We start from the raw sequence: 16106 nt of genomic DNA on the forward strand, positions 1-16106 counted from the left end.
TAAATCCCACATGCCAAAGGGCCCCGATTTGGTGCCTGATGTAGAGGTATCAGGAAAGTGGCAATAACGTAACATTGTCTTCCACGGCGCCTGCTGAAACTATGCCCTACTGTTAAGCTACAGAACAAGTGATTACAAACAGCAAGAAAAAAACCCCCACACAACAGGCTGATATTGTTAAGCTACAGAACAAGTGATTACAAACAGCAAGAAAAGAAAATACGCAACAGGCCGATCCAGAAAAGTCTTTGCCCCATGTCAACTTCTCCTTGCCTTCATGTGTAAATGCTAAGTGAATCCCCACCATCACACTCAAAGAAAAACTGATTCATCCAGGTAACACCCACAATAAGTGCTCCTTCCAAGAGTATGAAAACAGGGTGGGAAAAAAAGTTCTAACTCTATACATTTTTAAGCACTCGTTAATTCTTAACAACAGTTTCCTTTGCCATTTTGTATCTAGTATTTGTTGGGTAAAGCAAATATTTAAAAGCCAGGGTGCAGACAATGCCAAGGACATAACATTTTCAGTTTTTACTTCCTGATGTACCACATTTCTAGGAAAAGAGCCCATGGAACCCAGAAGAATAAGCCAACAGGTTCTGCTGCAAGAGCCAGCAACGCCTGTGACCCTGCAAGGGCGGTATTTCAGCAGTTCAAGGAACTTAAATGCTGCTAGGTTTGTAGCCAAAACAACTATCAACTATATATATATATCCTTCAATCTATCGTAGGCAGGTTGTTCTTGATTGTTCTTTTTCATTCTGTAAGAGGATTTTTAAAAAAGGAAAGAAAATTAAAGGTACTCACTTTTACATGCTGTTAGGTTGCACAACGAAGGACTCCGAAGTTGTGAAGCTCGTAGGTTTTCCTTGCAGCGTTGCCCCCCATGACTGTGCTGCACAAGCAGGTTTGATGCACTCCCCCTGGGAAATGCCAACCGCCTGCTAAAATGGCCCATCCTGTTAGCCATGGGGGAGCATGGTCCCCCAAGGAGAGCCGCCCTTGCACCCCCCACCCTCCAATCAACCTCTTCCCGTCGTCCCCCCCCGCCATGGCTCTGAGGGGGACCCGCCTGCGCCTTCCCTCAAAACACACCACGGCAGTTGCAGAAAGACCTTCTGCTGCGAGTTTCACCAGAAAAAGCTGGGTTTGGTTTTTTTTTTTCAATAGAGAGTACTTAGAGCTCTGACTTTTAAGGCAAAAGGGGGAAACAATGTTGAAAATGGATCTCCCCCTCCTGCCTAGCCCATCCTGACAAGATGGAGCCTTTCCTTCAGGGTTCTACTCGAGCTCGCCGACAGGCGGCGGGCTCCCGGGCGGGAAACCCACTCAGCCCTCCCGCCCCCTCCAGCGGAGAAGCCGTGTTTCTGTCATGGCCTCAGAGGCTCCGGCCGGGTGTCCCCAGGACCCCCTGCAGCCCACTCCCCCCCCCCCCCAAGTCTCCAACCTCCACCGGAGGAGTTGCCTCCCACACACACACTGCAGAGCTTCCCAAAGCTCCCCACGCCTTCCAGAAGGTTCTCCCGCCCCTGCAGGGAAGCCGCCCTGAGGAGCTGTGGCAAGGGGGCCACAGCTAGCTGTGCCCACCTGTGGGGTGCCCCCTGCAGCGAAAGAAGAGTAAGACCGAGCTTTGGAAAACCCTCTCAGTCAGTCCCTAACGCGCAGACAGCCCGTGTGCGAGGAAGGTGGGTCGCAGAGCTCCCCCCGTGATGGCGGCCGCACGCTGAGCGGCGGCAGTGCAGAGGAAGGTGAGATGTCGGCTCTCGCTGGGGGCTTTTTCTTTGCGTGCGTCTGACTACCTCTCAAGCTACAAATTAATTTGCCAAGGTATATCCAAAAGACACCAGTTCTGCAGATATTGACGTTCCTACCTGCCTACGTATGGCGTCTATGATGCAGCAGCTCTCCGTGAGGCACTGAGGGAAGCGCCTGGATCGATGGTTTTTCACCGCTGTGCCGCCACCTCTGGCACTGGACCCAAGGTGCTCCGCTCCGCTTGCCATCGGAGGGATTAAACTCAAGGCTGCTTTCATTAGTGATTACATTTGAAATATATCTGGAAGGGCTGAAAAACAAACCAAAAAACCCCAACCCCACCCCAACAAAGAACAACCCTTCTGTATTCAGTCCCAAGATGTTTAAGATTTTTAGAGGAAAATGATTTTGTTTTGGGGTGGTTGCTAAAACCCTCTGTTCAAAGAGCTATTCCACTGCTGTTCCAGTTCTTAGCGTTTAAATGACTGAGAAGTAGAGGTCATTAAAGGAGGTTTCTCAGAAGTGCTGAATATTCACTATTTTACTGAACAGGCACTCCAAAGAGTGAATCTCCTCATTTATCTTTCTTCCTTCAAGACGAAAGGAAGCCATTTTGGCAGCATTCAGACAAGGGGAGATTTGGGGTAGCCAACCTGCTACTGTGTATTTGAATGCCATTGCTTTTTATGGCTGTGCAGGTGTGAAAACTGCCAACAAATTTCTTGTAGGCACTGCTGTAAATATTCTGTAATTTCAGTGGAAGTCTAGACAACTTCTTAGACTTCCTCAAGACGCAGAGGAGTAGGTCCCTGAGAAGAGAAATTCAGTATATGGTATTCATGCTGCTGCTTTATTTGACAGTTTAATCTCACCATCCAGATGTTTAGAGCAATGCGACTGTTCGTTCTTTCTCTTAAAACGGCAGTCTTGCATTCGCTCCCACTGATGCTCGGGGTGATGGGGCTGGCAAGTGTCCTCATTATGGCCATACCTGCTGTGCTGTCCCCATAGCTTTCAACAACAATAATTTTTAACCTTGACACGTTAAAAAGCTTGGCATTACAGCTCGGCATATGCTTTGCTATTGAATTAGCACATGGAGAAGGAGCCAATAGAGTTCCTACATGAAATTGAAAAGCGTGTATTTTATTTACCTTTCATTTTGAAACCTCCTTTCACCGAGTAAAAATTTAAAGTAGATAATCAGTTTGACCAATAGCCAACTTTCAATATTGCTGTCTTGTCTGCAAATGGATTAAGGACTACAGTCAGAAATTACTTACTTTTAATGTCACTCCAGAGTGAATGTTGTTGCTGGCTAAATGCATGAAGTGCTTCCTGATTATTAGAAAGGATTTTTGGTACTGAATTTTTGCAGACTGGCAACATAATGCAGACTTATCAAGACAACCCTGTGTTCACTTCCTTAAAACAGTTTTCATCTTGCTTTTCCATACCTTGAGGATTCTTGAAAATACCTATTCTAATACATCTTAGGTTCCTCCTTGCTATTTTAACAACAGACTCCTCCCCCCTCCCCCCGCCCCAGCTGAACAACACTGACAGCTGCTGTGGCTAGGATTCAGACACCCTAACTTTGTCTAATCTAAACTTTTTTTCAGAACTCCCCATCTAGTCCCTTCCTAACTAGAGAGAGATCAGCATCTTTAGAGGACAGTTCACACATTCCTCAGAGAGCTGGATTTAAGATGTTTTTATCTGTGGCCATTTCTCTCCTGGGAATAGAAATGACAACTAGACTAACATTAGACAACAGAGAAGTTACATAAACCCATGCCTCAGTCTCCGAGGCAAAAACCCGACTTTGTATTTCAACTTGCTGGTTTTGAATTGCCTATGCTAAATCTAAGGATTACCTCACATGAACCTGATCTGAGCTAAGCTGCACAGTGCTCCTTTCTTTATCCAAAGATAGTCAAGCTTCAGCTTGTATTTCTGACACTAAATGGCTTGGATTCACTAGTCAATGCTGAATAAAGTAACAATGGCTGGTGAAGAACAGGATACGACACCTATGCTCTGAGAAAGCTCACCGGTGCTTCTTACATATCCCACTACTGAGTCTTTCTGCATGCATAGGGTGTCATTCATGATCACATGGAAATTTCCCTGGGACAAACTGGCAATGGCCTTTGGATTTTTCTTGCTCTCAGCAATATGGGATTATCTGGGCATATTTTACCTGATCCATGATATACCATTTTGCAAGCAATTAATTTTGTATTTCTGAAGAGTAAAGTCCTTAGTCTACCTAAATTATTTGGGTTTAAAGTAGAAGTACCTTTTATAATATAAAGCTTGGAGGAGCTCATTACCTCTTCTGGCTTCAAGCCAGAAGAAACTCTATAGAATAAAGCTGATTTTCTTGAGTAGGGTTTTGTACTCAGATAATCAAATTCTTCAGTGTTTAGGGATGACATGATTAATTCAATGATTTAATTAATTTTATGATTTAACTTCAGTCCAACAACAAGTTATTGTGAAAGTGGTTTGATTATGGTATTGTTTACAGTTTAGTGTAATTATAACAGTAGAATACTTCCCAAATACACCTTCTCAATGTTATCATTGCTTTATAACCACCATCTCCTTCCAGACAGGTATGGTTGGATTTTAAGTACTTACTTTGACCTTCCCCACTTACGGACATAACAGGAAACTGCTGGTTTTGCCCAAGGTACCTGGATACACATGTCCAATTAAACCCTTTGCTTTTAATTTATGTTCTTCTATCAGTTGTGATAGGATCCGATGTGACATAGAGCAAGTGCACAACTTTTTTTCACATATCCATCTATTTGGACTATTGTTTGTCTTGTTCTCTTTGTTGTGGTAAGTTCAGATATAAATAACCTGTTATAAAACCCTCTGCAGGGAAAAGAAACAGTGAACGAGTTCTCTATACCTACAAATATAACTAATAAAATACAAAAGCATAATAAAGATCCATCTTAGACGAACCACATCATTTTAAAATTTGATAGTCTTAATGATACCTAATTTATCAATGAAAGAAATGCAAGTATCTGATTTTCTTTTGGAAAATATATATTGATGCATGAAATTAATCACAATTCCTTCTGCTGATCAAACAAAATAACACAGCATTAGATCTAGATTGCAGTCTCAGAACTGCGATGGCAACATATTAGATCTTGGATCATTTGCAAAGTCTCAATACAGTTAGCAATTTGGAAAACTGATCAGTAGTATTTTCACTGCTGAAGTCCATGTCTCAACCTGAGTAATATATTATCACAATGATGGTAATTTGCTTTAGAATAAGGCACAGAGAAAAATGTGTGATGTCGCTCTGTTCCCACTGGTGCACAATATATATACACACACATAGTTTTGAAGAAAAATCTCTGTTACTGTGCCCTACATTGATCCCCTTGTACTTTTTGCCCTTTTGTTTTATGTCCTTTCTAGCCACTGGAAGAGGATGAAAATTATCAGCCAGTAAAAACTGTAGCAAATACCAGACAAAGTAACAGAGGAGTTTAACATACTGCCAACATTCCAAGGTCAAGCTCCTGTGACATGGATTGCTTTAGGAAGGCAAAGGTGTGTAAGTATGAATATCCAGCTGCTTAAAATAGGAATAGATACAACACACTTCTGTCTACCTTGTGTGCTGAACTAGAATTTAAGTTGCCTTAATTGCTATTCATCTTCATTTTGGTATTTCAATAATACATTACATTAATAGCAGATACTGTGACACATTTTCTTGTCAAACATAGTCATGTACTGAGCAGTGCACTGGGAGAAAATGATTGAGGAAATTGTTGAAGTGGAAAAAAAAAAGTCTTTACTACCATGCAAGAGGGCTGAGCTTGCTATTCCAGTTTTTAAGTTCTAAGCATGCTGATAAAAAATGCCAACACCCAGGGTACTTAAGGTTTTCCTGATAGATTTGGCTAATTTTCCTAACTTCTTTTCATTTGTTTAATATCTGATTTCATATGGAATGAGAAGTGGGTTTTTTTTCCCAGATTAGAAGTACATTAGGTATAAATTATCCACTGAACTATGGCCCTATCAAATTAAAAATAAGGAGTCTACCAGAAAAACTGTAACAGTCATCCCCCACCTGTACCCCCCCGCTCCCAAAAGAAATCATACCTTCCAAAAGAAAATTTAGGACAAAAATAGAATACTGAAAAGTGGCATACCTGTGTTCCAACTAATCAGTTATTTGCTTGGTCAATGGTCAATGGATTTTTAAATTTACATGAAGACTTCACCATAATTCTGGGTTGTGTTGTGTTACAAATAACATTGTAAGAATATTATTTACAAAGCACATTTTTTGTTTTCCTGTTGTCATATTTATTGTTCTATTTGCATTCCATAAGCATAGATTAACTTCGTATTTGTGGGTGCACACTTTATTCTTACAGCATGTGTTACTTCAAAACTTTATTGGAGGACCATGCAATTTTCTTCTGAAGGGTAAATGAAGTGTGCACCCACAAATGTGAAGTCTATCTACATTCATCCTGCCTTGGATGCAGACGTAAGCCCGAGTTGAAGAAATGGAACAGAAAAGTCAGAACAAAATGTGCTCTATACCTGATAGATTAAACAAATGCGCATTTTGAAGAAGGTAAGTGGCAATTATGCCTGAACTCCATTTGATTATCCTGCAGAAGATTAGGTGGGTAGTTTCTGATCTTTTTGGCTCATGTTTAGAATAATTTTGTTACGGGTTCCAGGCTTTGGTTCTTTCACTGGAATCCACATCATAACTTTGCCTTCTTAACAAAATTTCATGAAAACTCATTTCAAAACATAAAATTTTCAGGCCTCGGAGAAGCAGATGTTCTACTTAACATAGCCTACATCTGAATAGGCTAATCTGCCGCATTATCCCTACTGTGTAATAAAATGTGAACTGATTTGAAGAACCTACATTTTACTGAAGTCCCCTGTATTTGCAATTGGCTAGGTATATCAAAAGCAAAGCTGTCATGCAGAATTTTCCCTTGGTGAATCTGATACCTGATTTGGAGGTGTCATCTAGTAGCATGACTTGTACATAGTATCCACTGAGCCTGCATTTACTTAATTTTTAAAGGGTACTCCCTTGAGCAGTTCTGCAAGTACTCAAAGGGCAAAGCTTGTACAACAGTTCTCCTAAGCTGGTTCTTTATCCAGGTTCCCAAGTTATTACAGAAGCAAGAAACAAAAGCAGGAAGTGAGATTATAAAAAATTTTTGCAGAGGAAAACTAGGTACAAAAAGATGCAAGTGGCGTCATATTGCTGATAGTGCTCGGGTTTTATTGAAAGATGGATGATTCAGACTCATAGAGTAGCCATTCAAAGATGGTTATCTTTTGTAATACCACCCTTTATGAGAACATGAACTCATATCTACTTGAATAGATCATTAATCATTAATTAAAAAGAAGCCAAGAGGGGGTAGAGCAAGACAAAAAGGTCCGGGTATTTAGCAGATGACAGGATTATGGCAGTTTTTACATTCCATGGAGGTGCAATCATAAACTGTGAAAATATTCAAAGATTATTAGATAGACAGTTCCAGGCCCAGCTGGAAGGCCACCACCCTCCTCCCAGATCTCCTTCCCTGAATGAGGCATGCAGAGCAATTTGTTAATCTGTGTTTGAGCACATGATCTTGTTTACTGCCATCACTGAGGCTCCATGAAATCAGAGGTCAAGGGCCTTATGCAATCCATCAGCCTTTTGGAGTATTTGAACCCTTGGTGCTCAAACTGGTGCACGGATCCAAATGTAGATCTGGCTGCTGCAAGTGAAGCACACCTCTGAGAACAAAGATCTGTCCGTAGGCCCATCACTAAATAGCACTGAACTACTAGTTTTCAAACTAGAAAGAACTACTCAAGTATAATCACAGCATGATCAATAATTGAACTATTTAAAACATTTTATGATTCTCATCACAGAAAAATTTAAGCAGCATGAAAACCCTAGTCCCAGAGGTGTGCATTATTTGTATAGAAGACACTCTAAGTAGTAGTCGTCTGGAAAAAGAATCCATAATTAGGCAAAGTGGCTTTCAAGGCACTAATCATAGTAAAGGGTAATTTTGAGTTAGCATCACTGTACTTGCAAGACAAATCCATTGACTCGGTCACAAGAGCTTCCCTTCAAAAGCTGTCACTTCGTAGCAGTCTCTTTCTCCAGACACTGAACAGCCATGGCAACTAGTAGTTGCACTTCGAGCACAGAAATTAGTGAGAGTTATCTGCGATGCTGGCTTTGATAAGTCAGTATCAGATATGTAGTCTGCTTCATGCTCTTAAACAGAATAATTGGGCATCTTTCTTAACTTGAAAATTCCCCTTTGTGCGAATGGTTATTTTTGTGTGTATGTGTATGCAGACAGTTAATAACTTCACAGGCATTTTAGTGCCTTAGTACTGCTAGAAGTTGAAGTATTTTCTTTTTAATGATGTCCAAACAAATTATCTGTTAAAAATAAACTGCGTCGTAGCACAGGGGGAAATGGAATTTAGCAGGCAGAAGATCAAAAGGAATTAAGTGCCAGAGCTCTGGCCTATGTGCTCATAAAAATTGATTTGACTTAATAAGTTTAATGCAAAAGGGAATTGCATTGTGTGCACTGCTTTCCTGTTGATTTTTAAAAAGTATGGGAGCACATTTTCCCTGCCATTGTCCATTAACTATGCCCATGAATACATAAATATAAACTGGGTGCTTCACTTCTTTTTTAAGTAACTCTTATCAGCATTTTATAGCAAAGCACAGTAACTGGATTCACCAAAAAAAACCTGCTAAAAGCTGCTACTTTCCACTTATATGAAATGCTCACTTCTTTTTCCCATATTGATATTAAAAAAAGAAAATCCCTGATTTTTTAAAAATTATTTGTGTAATTACCCTCTGTTTCAGCAAAGCGTGGAGGTATATCATAAGAAGGTAAAGGTAGCTGTTAGAAGTATCGTTTAATATTACTTAATGATATTTTTTGAGTTTTGGGTTTTGGCTTTTTTTCAGGGTGAAAATTAGCTTGGTTTGGATCAAAAGCTCGTGTGGAACAGTGTAAGTATTTAACTTCTCTAACAAGCAAGTACTTTCTGTTTATGTTACGTCTTGTAATCAACTTCTAAAAGGTCCTTTAATTTTTGGATGTAAAATCCACAATGCTTATCAATCATAAAAAAGATTGTCTTGATGCATTCTTGCACTCACTTCTTACCTTCTCAGTTAAGCACTGTCGTGGTCTCTTGCTTTTGCGAGAGCATACAAAGCAGTATGACCATTTTTCTGCAAAATCATTTTGCCTGTATGAGAATGTATGTGCATGATACCTGCTTGGCCAGGCAGCCACGGCTCTTAAACAATCCCGTCATTTGTTCAAGGACAGTTTTCTTATATATTTTGATAAATGGGTAGTCTATTTCCGTCGTAGCTGCTACCCCAATCACGAAGCAACAAAGTATTCCAACTCCAAGCACACTTGAGGTGAAGACAAAGATTGAATGCAGTCTAAAATGCAAAGCTTAGGTTACGTGACCTTCCTTATCTGTCCTTGACTAGTCGGAGATCTCTTTGCTCCCTGATTTTATTACATTTGTTTCTCTCCCAGGTGTTTGATGTACATCCCCTACACTTAACTCTGAATTCCATCATATAACCATCTAGCCATACAATTGCCATACTTGATGAGAGTCCAGGTGCCATGGTGAAGTATTGGGGCGGGGGGCAGTTGTGTTTGCCCATTGCTCCCCAACACTGAAACATCATGCATGGAGCCGAGTGGTAAGAAGGCTGGGATTTATTGGAACGTTTCTTTTTGGATTACTGAGCCCCAGTTGAGCCTGGCTGAGAGCTGCTGGATTACAGGGCAGGCAGCAGAATTTGGCTGCTGGAAAAAAGTCCTGCGCCTGTCACACATTAACATCAGTCTCATCTTTGTCACAAAGACTCTTAAGTCGCCACGGAACCAAGTCAGATGACCAATTTATGAACATCCTTCTGACACATCCTTTGTCTCTGTTTCCTGATATTCTGATCTTGTTTGAAAAATACTAAGAGCCAGTCTATGATATTTCATTAACTTGGGCTTCTCTAGCCTTTCCCTTACCACCCACCATACCAGAGAGAATCTAAATTAAAATAGGAAGTGTTGAGAATCTACCTTGTCTTATCCTACCTTGATTTAAGTAGCATCAGGGAAGACAGAATTAAGCTGTTATTTATGTAATGTATTTTTTTCCTTTGATAAGTGCGCAAACACGTTGGAAACCTATGTCTTAGTAAGAAAATTCAGATGCAGATTTTACTGCACGTATCCCTTCTAAAGAGACTGTGTTAAAGGCATATATTTGCTTCTGTGTGCAAGTTCATTAGAGAGTTAGCTATTTATTATAGGAATTTAGAGGAAACTGCCATCAACTTTTATGCTTACTAAAAGTGTATTTACAGACCGTGACCATGAACAAGCTCTTCTTGTGTGGGGCCTTGTACGAAGAAAATGTTTTTGCAATTCACAGTTCTGAACCAAAGTCCAGGAATATGAATGTTTCTGAATCCTCTCTCAAAATCTGGTCCTTGGAGTTAGTTTCTTACCTGAAGTGCCCCATTTCTGATCCTTGGCTTGTGAATAATGACTTCAGGATCAGACCTTAAAAACTTTGTTTCAAAGTATGTTAAGCTTTACACTGAAAGAAGATCTCTAAGGAGTGATACCATCCAAGGGGCAAATTCTGCTGTGGCAATCAGTGCTTATGTATGACAGGTGTTCTAATTCTGTTCAAGTCAGCAGTTTAAACTGCTTAGTCCTGTAAATTACAGCAGTCACACATTATTCTTGCAGGAAAAATGCATATCCACGTGGACTTTTCTGGGGAAAGATAAAACGAACACAGCAGTATTCTTCCCTTGTTCCTATGCTGTTATTCCCACAGGCTTGCACCTGCAGGCTGGTACTGTTACGGCAAGCTCTTAGGGGAACCGATTGCCACTGGCACAGAACTCGCCCCTTCCTTCCCCCTCTTCCTGCCCCTCGGTCATAGCCTTTGGTTTTCGTTAAGAGACCCAGAGACACGCGTGCACAAAGCCCCACAACCTGTCAGCAGACAGAACTGCCCTGATCAAGGCCCACTTTGGTCAGTGCTGACAGCGCTATGAGCAGGAACAACTAGACAAGGCTTGAGCTCTTAGGGCTCCTGACAGGAATGAGTCAGTGTTAGAACCACCCCCCTGCCCCCAAGAAGAGCCTCTGGGAAACATCTTCCTTTTCCCTTTTCTCGCTCTCCTTTTTTTCTCCCAGAAGTAACTTTTACCATTAGAGTCAACATATGCCACCGGGCACACTACGGGACCTGCTAAAGCTTTGTTGATGTGAACATATCTTTTGTGCAACACTTCCAATAGCAAAACTATATTCAACTGCTAGAAATAGAAGTAGTTCATTTTTTCAGTTGAGCTTATTTAACTGCCTTTTCCCATCCTACAGTGCATCAAAAATATGCAAGTGTATATATAATATGCATGTGTATACACAGATACACACACACGAAAAAAATCTCAGCTACTCTTTGAATTCAACCTCTTATCCCAGTTTATTTAGAAGCAGCTTATATCTTCTCCACTAACAATGCCAAAAATCTTCCCTGCAGCAGAGCAAGTGTACTTCTCATTTACGTACTGAGTTAGGACTGTACTTGGACAGCCTACACAGAGTGCCTAGGGTCTGTTTATTTGGGCAAAGCAAGCAGCACGCAGTCCAGTTTGCATCTAGAGCGTTATTGCCCTTAAACCCATTAACAGTAGTTGTGACAGAACTACTAAAGGCTGCGATCCATAAAGACTCAACACTAAGCGCACAGGAGAGCTCCCACTGACTTGCTGAGCAGGAGCAGCGTTTGTGTACATATATTCTCAGTGCCAACAACGGACAGCCCAGTGCAGACCACTGCAGACTATGGTTCAGAAACATCAGGTCATACTTCTACTCAAACGTGCCCCAAAGTAACCATGGAAAGAGCATTGGTGAAAACATTTTTACTATCATACTACTCTATCATCTCATTACAGCTGTAGGTTTTCTCCCTTTCTCTCTCACATTGTCATGAGAAAAATAGTGGTTCCCAGCTGACACAGAAGATAAAATCTGTAAGCATGCAAAGTGAGACAAAGTATTTTTTAAAGACTGTCACTTTTGTTAGTAAGAGACAAAACTCCTAGGCTGAATGCTAACAGCTTTTAAACTTATTTCCATAATAACCATTAGTTCCTGGTGCTTTCTAAAGGTTATCAAGAACCTTGCAGGTAATTAACATCTCATTGAATATATCACAGTAGAACAACTAAATGTACTAACATATAAACAGAGAAATTAAATTACGCAACAAGCTTCTAATCATAGTACTAATAATACAGAAGGTGAGCCACATTTCATCATATACCCAAAATGATGGTCCATTTGCTACATTTCAGCCAACCATGGACAACTCACCTTTCCTTGTGATGACAGATCATATAAAAAAAAAAATCTAGTTATCAACAGCAGCTCAGAAAAACAGCACAGAAGCAACCCTTACTTATTTCCCAAGGTCTAGCATCCAGCATTAAGATGGCGAAGACAAAATACCAAAGGATGCCACGTCACCTTTTTAATAGTCTTCATTATGAAAGCTGTTGGTTCCACCTCTGTTACACTCTACAGATGAACAGGTGTGCAAAAGGGGTTTCCTTGTGGTATGTGACCGTTTTGTTTGTTTTTAATTAGAAAATGCAGGACCCACCTGGTTCCGAGATGAAAGTTGTAGTAAGACTAGAACAATAGGAACAATTAGTTTATGGCCATTGCAGGCTTTTTACTGTTGTATCGGAGTTTTTCTTAAATACTTGCTCCTAGCAGTGATGAGACCTGTGGGTGGGCTTCCATCCTCTCCTTTAGGAGAGAACCCACTCTCAGCACCATGCATAATCTGCCCTCTGGGCACCACCACTGTAATGAAGATGGAAAATGATAACAAACAAAGAAGTCAGAAACATAAAAAATAAACATCACATTTATTTAAATAAAAATATACACACAGTGTACAATGGACATGGCTTATAGACAGCAGTGAAACAAAAATGCTAAATCCTGAAATATAAAAAGAGTTGAATTGCTATAGTTGTGCTTTATTTCTCTGAAGAAACACACACTATGGAACGAGTGCGGTTTTTATGTTACTTATACATAGCCCCATGTGCTCCAGAGTGTGACAGACACATTACAAGGAACAGCTACACAAAATGAAAACAAATATCAAAGTAACTTGAGCTTTTAGAAATTTTAAAGGCAGACCATTCATAAACAAAACAGAAGTGCTGAAAACTTTTAAAGGACTTTGCAGGCATGGGAAGAGTACAAAACACCAGTCCCAGCAGTTAGAGACCTAAGTAAGAGTAGTGTGGTCCAAATCTCACCACTCCAAACCCCACAATCCAGGGCACTTCTATTTATTACAGTCAGATTTCTACCATAACTCCTTCTCCCTCTCAGCACGCAAACCCCATGCTTTTATGTTTCACCTTTTTGGAATACAGACACATTGGTTCACAAGTGTCTTCTATTTTATTCATTCTGAAGTATTAAGTTTCATGTTTATTTGAGCAAATGCAACTTTTTCATCTTGGATCATGAGTATCATGCTGAAATTCGTTGTTATATTACTTATTCAGTAGATGCTATGAGAGAAAGAGCAAATAAATGTTTGAGTGCTGCAGAGTGTAAGCTGAACGCTCTGGCAACACAACAGTCGGATGTGTTGAGTGAACTAAGGATAAAAAATAATGTTCTAGAGACTGAAGTCTGGGAATTTTTTTTTTTTTTAAAGGTATTTGTATGTGTTTTTTTTAAAAATGCAATTTACAAGGTAAGTCCGTGTTTTGAAGAACAGTAAATTATTTTAAAGCACTTTGATTGTAAACGTCTGCTTTTAAGCAGCAAATAAGTGAAAAGCAAGATGCAAATTCATGTCTCATGGCATTGCCTGTACAGCACACTTTACAATTAAAAAAAAGCATAAATACAGATATCAGTGGTTTCAAGTTTACAACATAGCCAACTGACGCAATTTATGTTTAAGACTGTTAGCTGATTACATACATTAACTCACGCAAGTAATTTTGCTGCGCAGTTTTTAATGTGATTTCTTTCTTTATTACACTGGTTGACGATCAGTGCATTTTCTGCTTTTTCTGAGTGGACCATACAATTTCTTGGAACTTGTGTTTAAACTAGAAAGAAAAATAAGCTTATTCTCTGAAGCTTGTAATAGGCATATTATACAGTGGGCTTCAAAACAATACATTGCACTTCTTTATACCTAAATTACTAGTGATGACTTAGAATACATTGCATTTTATTTCACTGCAAATAAGTGAATTTTCATCAGGACTGATTGATTTAGACACAGGAAGTGAAGTGTTTGTTAATGTCCTTATTTCAGTTACGTAATGCCAAAATTCAGACAGTACAAAAATTAACATTGCAAAGGACTTCATTAAGGCTCTTCCTCAGTTAATATTTTGTTTCAGCTGTCCTTCTAAATTATTTCGTCTTTGCAACATGTACATTGCTAGTATTCCAGCAAAATACACAGCTTCACATAGACAAAAATTAGATAACATAATTAAAAACTTCTGTTTCCTAATTGCTCCATAAAAGCCAAAGTATAAAGATTAACAAGAACGTATTTTAAATTCCCCAAAAGAAGACTTCAGAAAAAAAGACCTGCCTGCTTAATAACGCCAGGTTTATGCATGTTATGTATTATAACAGTATTACAATCATCACTGAGAAAAAATTACTTTAACTTCCCTTTCCTTATTTTTTTTTTTCCGGTATTTTATACTAGCTCTCTATTTAGACACTAGTCTGTGGTACAAAAACCCCATATAAGCGTGTAATATATGGTACAAGTATTCAAAGCTAGAAGCCCTTATTTCAGGATTCCTCGAGGCAGATCCTGATGATTTTATTTCTACAAATAATATCTTCCGCGAGTAAGACAGGATTTGGCTTTAGATGCCAGATATATTTTTGAATGTTCATCTTCTATGTCTTGAGAACTGCCCTCCCCTCAAAGCAGATGATTTTATACCGTACAAAAGTTTTAAGAGAGCAGATACGGAACATTTTCTGTGTATCTGCCACCAAGATCAGTATGTTTCCCTTAACACTTTCCGGTGTCGCTTGCTCATAATTCATTTGCTTAATTTTACTCCTCTGATATTGACAGTGAAGTACAAAGATATGTGCAAGACCTCGGGGGTGATTTAACTCCTCTGTTAGGCATTCAAACAACGCACAGGCCTTGATGCAGCTTCTGCAAAGTGTATAATGTACTCCAAGTAACATCACTGTCAACCTACAGCAAACCACCCTTTGTTTCTTCATAAAAGGCAAACCAGAAAAAACACTAGTTTTGAATCCACACTTAGCTGACGACCCAGTTTTGACGACACAGCCTTTGCCTATACAGACTGCAGTAGCCCACAGCAGGTGATGACCAAACACACACACACTTGAGCCTCTTTCAGTACTGAAGCAACAAGCCTCTTCTAGAAGACTTGGAACTGCGTCAGCGGGTTTTACAAGGGTCTTGTGACCTACAAAAAAGATGCTCCACTCAAAAAATTGGCTTGAAAAAGTTCAGTCTTATGTAGCGCAAAACCCAGCCTACTCTTCTGTAATGGCCCAAGCTCAGTGAAGTTTCACTGCAGCACACTGATGCAGGTTTTGTTTTTTTTCTTAAATAATCTATTATTTGTTGAAGATAATTAATGTCACAAGAACATACTGGGAGTGCCTGCTAAAGCAAAAAGGATAGTAATCCAATGCCTTTTTTTTTTCCCTTCTTTTTTTCCCCCTGCAAAAACGTGGCTTCAATGTGGAAACCATCTTAAATGTTAAGGTCATATGATAGTCACAATGGCAATTTAGAACCCAAGTGGGATTAATATGCTGAGGTGAGATCTTGAAAGACTGTTTTCCTGATGAGAAGGAAATCTATAGAATTTCACATTTTGAACTTGACAGAATGCCCATGGGACTAAAATAAAGAACCTATAGTACACACCAGTGAATACCATCCCCACATAGACTTCTACAGACTGTTTCACAATTACTGTAGGAAGGCCAGCATTCTCGGTTGCACATCTGTGGGATTACTTCAGAGGTGCATGAGGAATTTATCACTATTTCTAAACTGTACAGGTAGGGTTTTTTAAGCTAATAATAAACATGGCAGATAGCGAGGGCTAGCGCAGCAGTCTGACAGAACAAAACTTCCTAGGAAGATTTATGTTCCAT

Source organism: Phaethon aethereus (genome assembly GCF_964289735.1).
Source record: "Phaethon aethereus genome assembly, chromosome: 4".
In the NCBI taxonomy this organism is placed as follows: Eukaryota; Metazoa; Chordata; class Aves; order Phaethontiformes; family Phaethontidae; genus Phaethon; species Phaethon aethereus.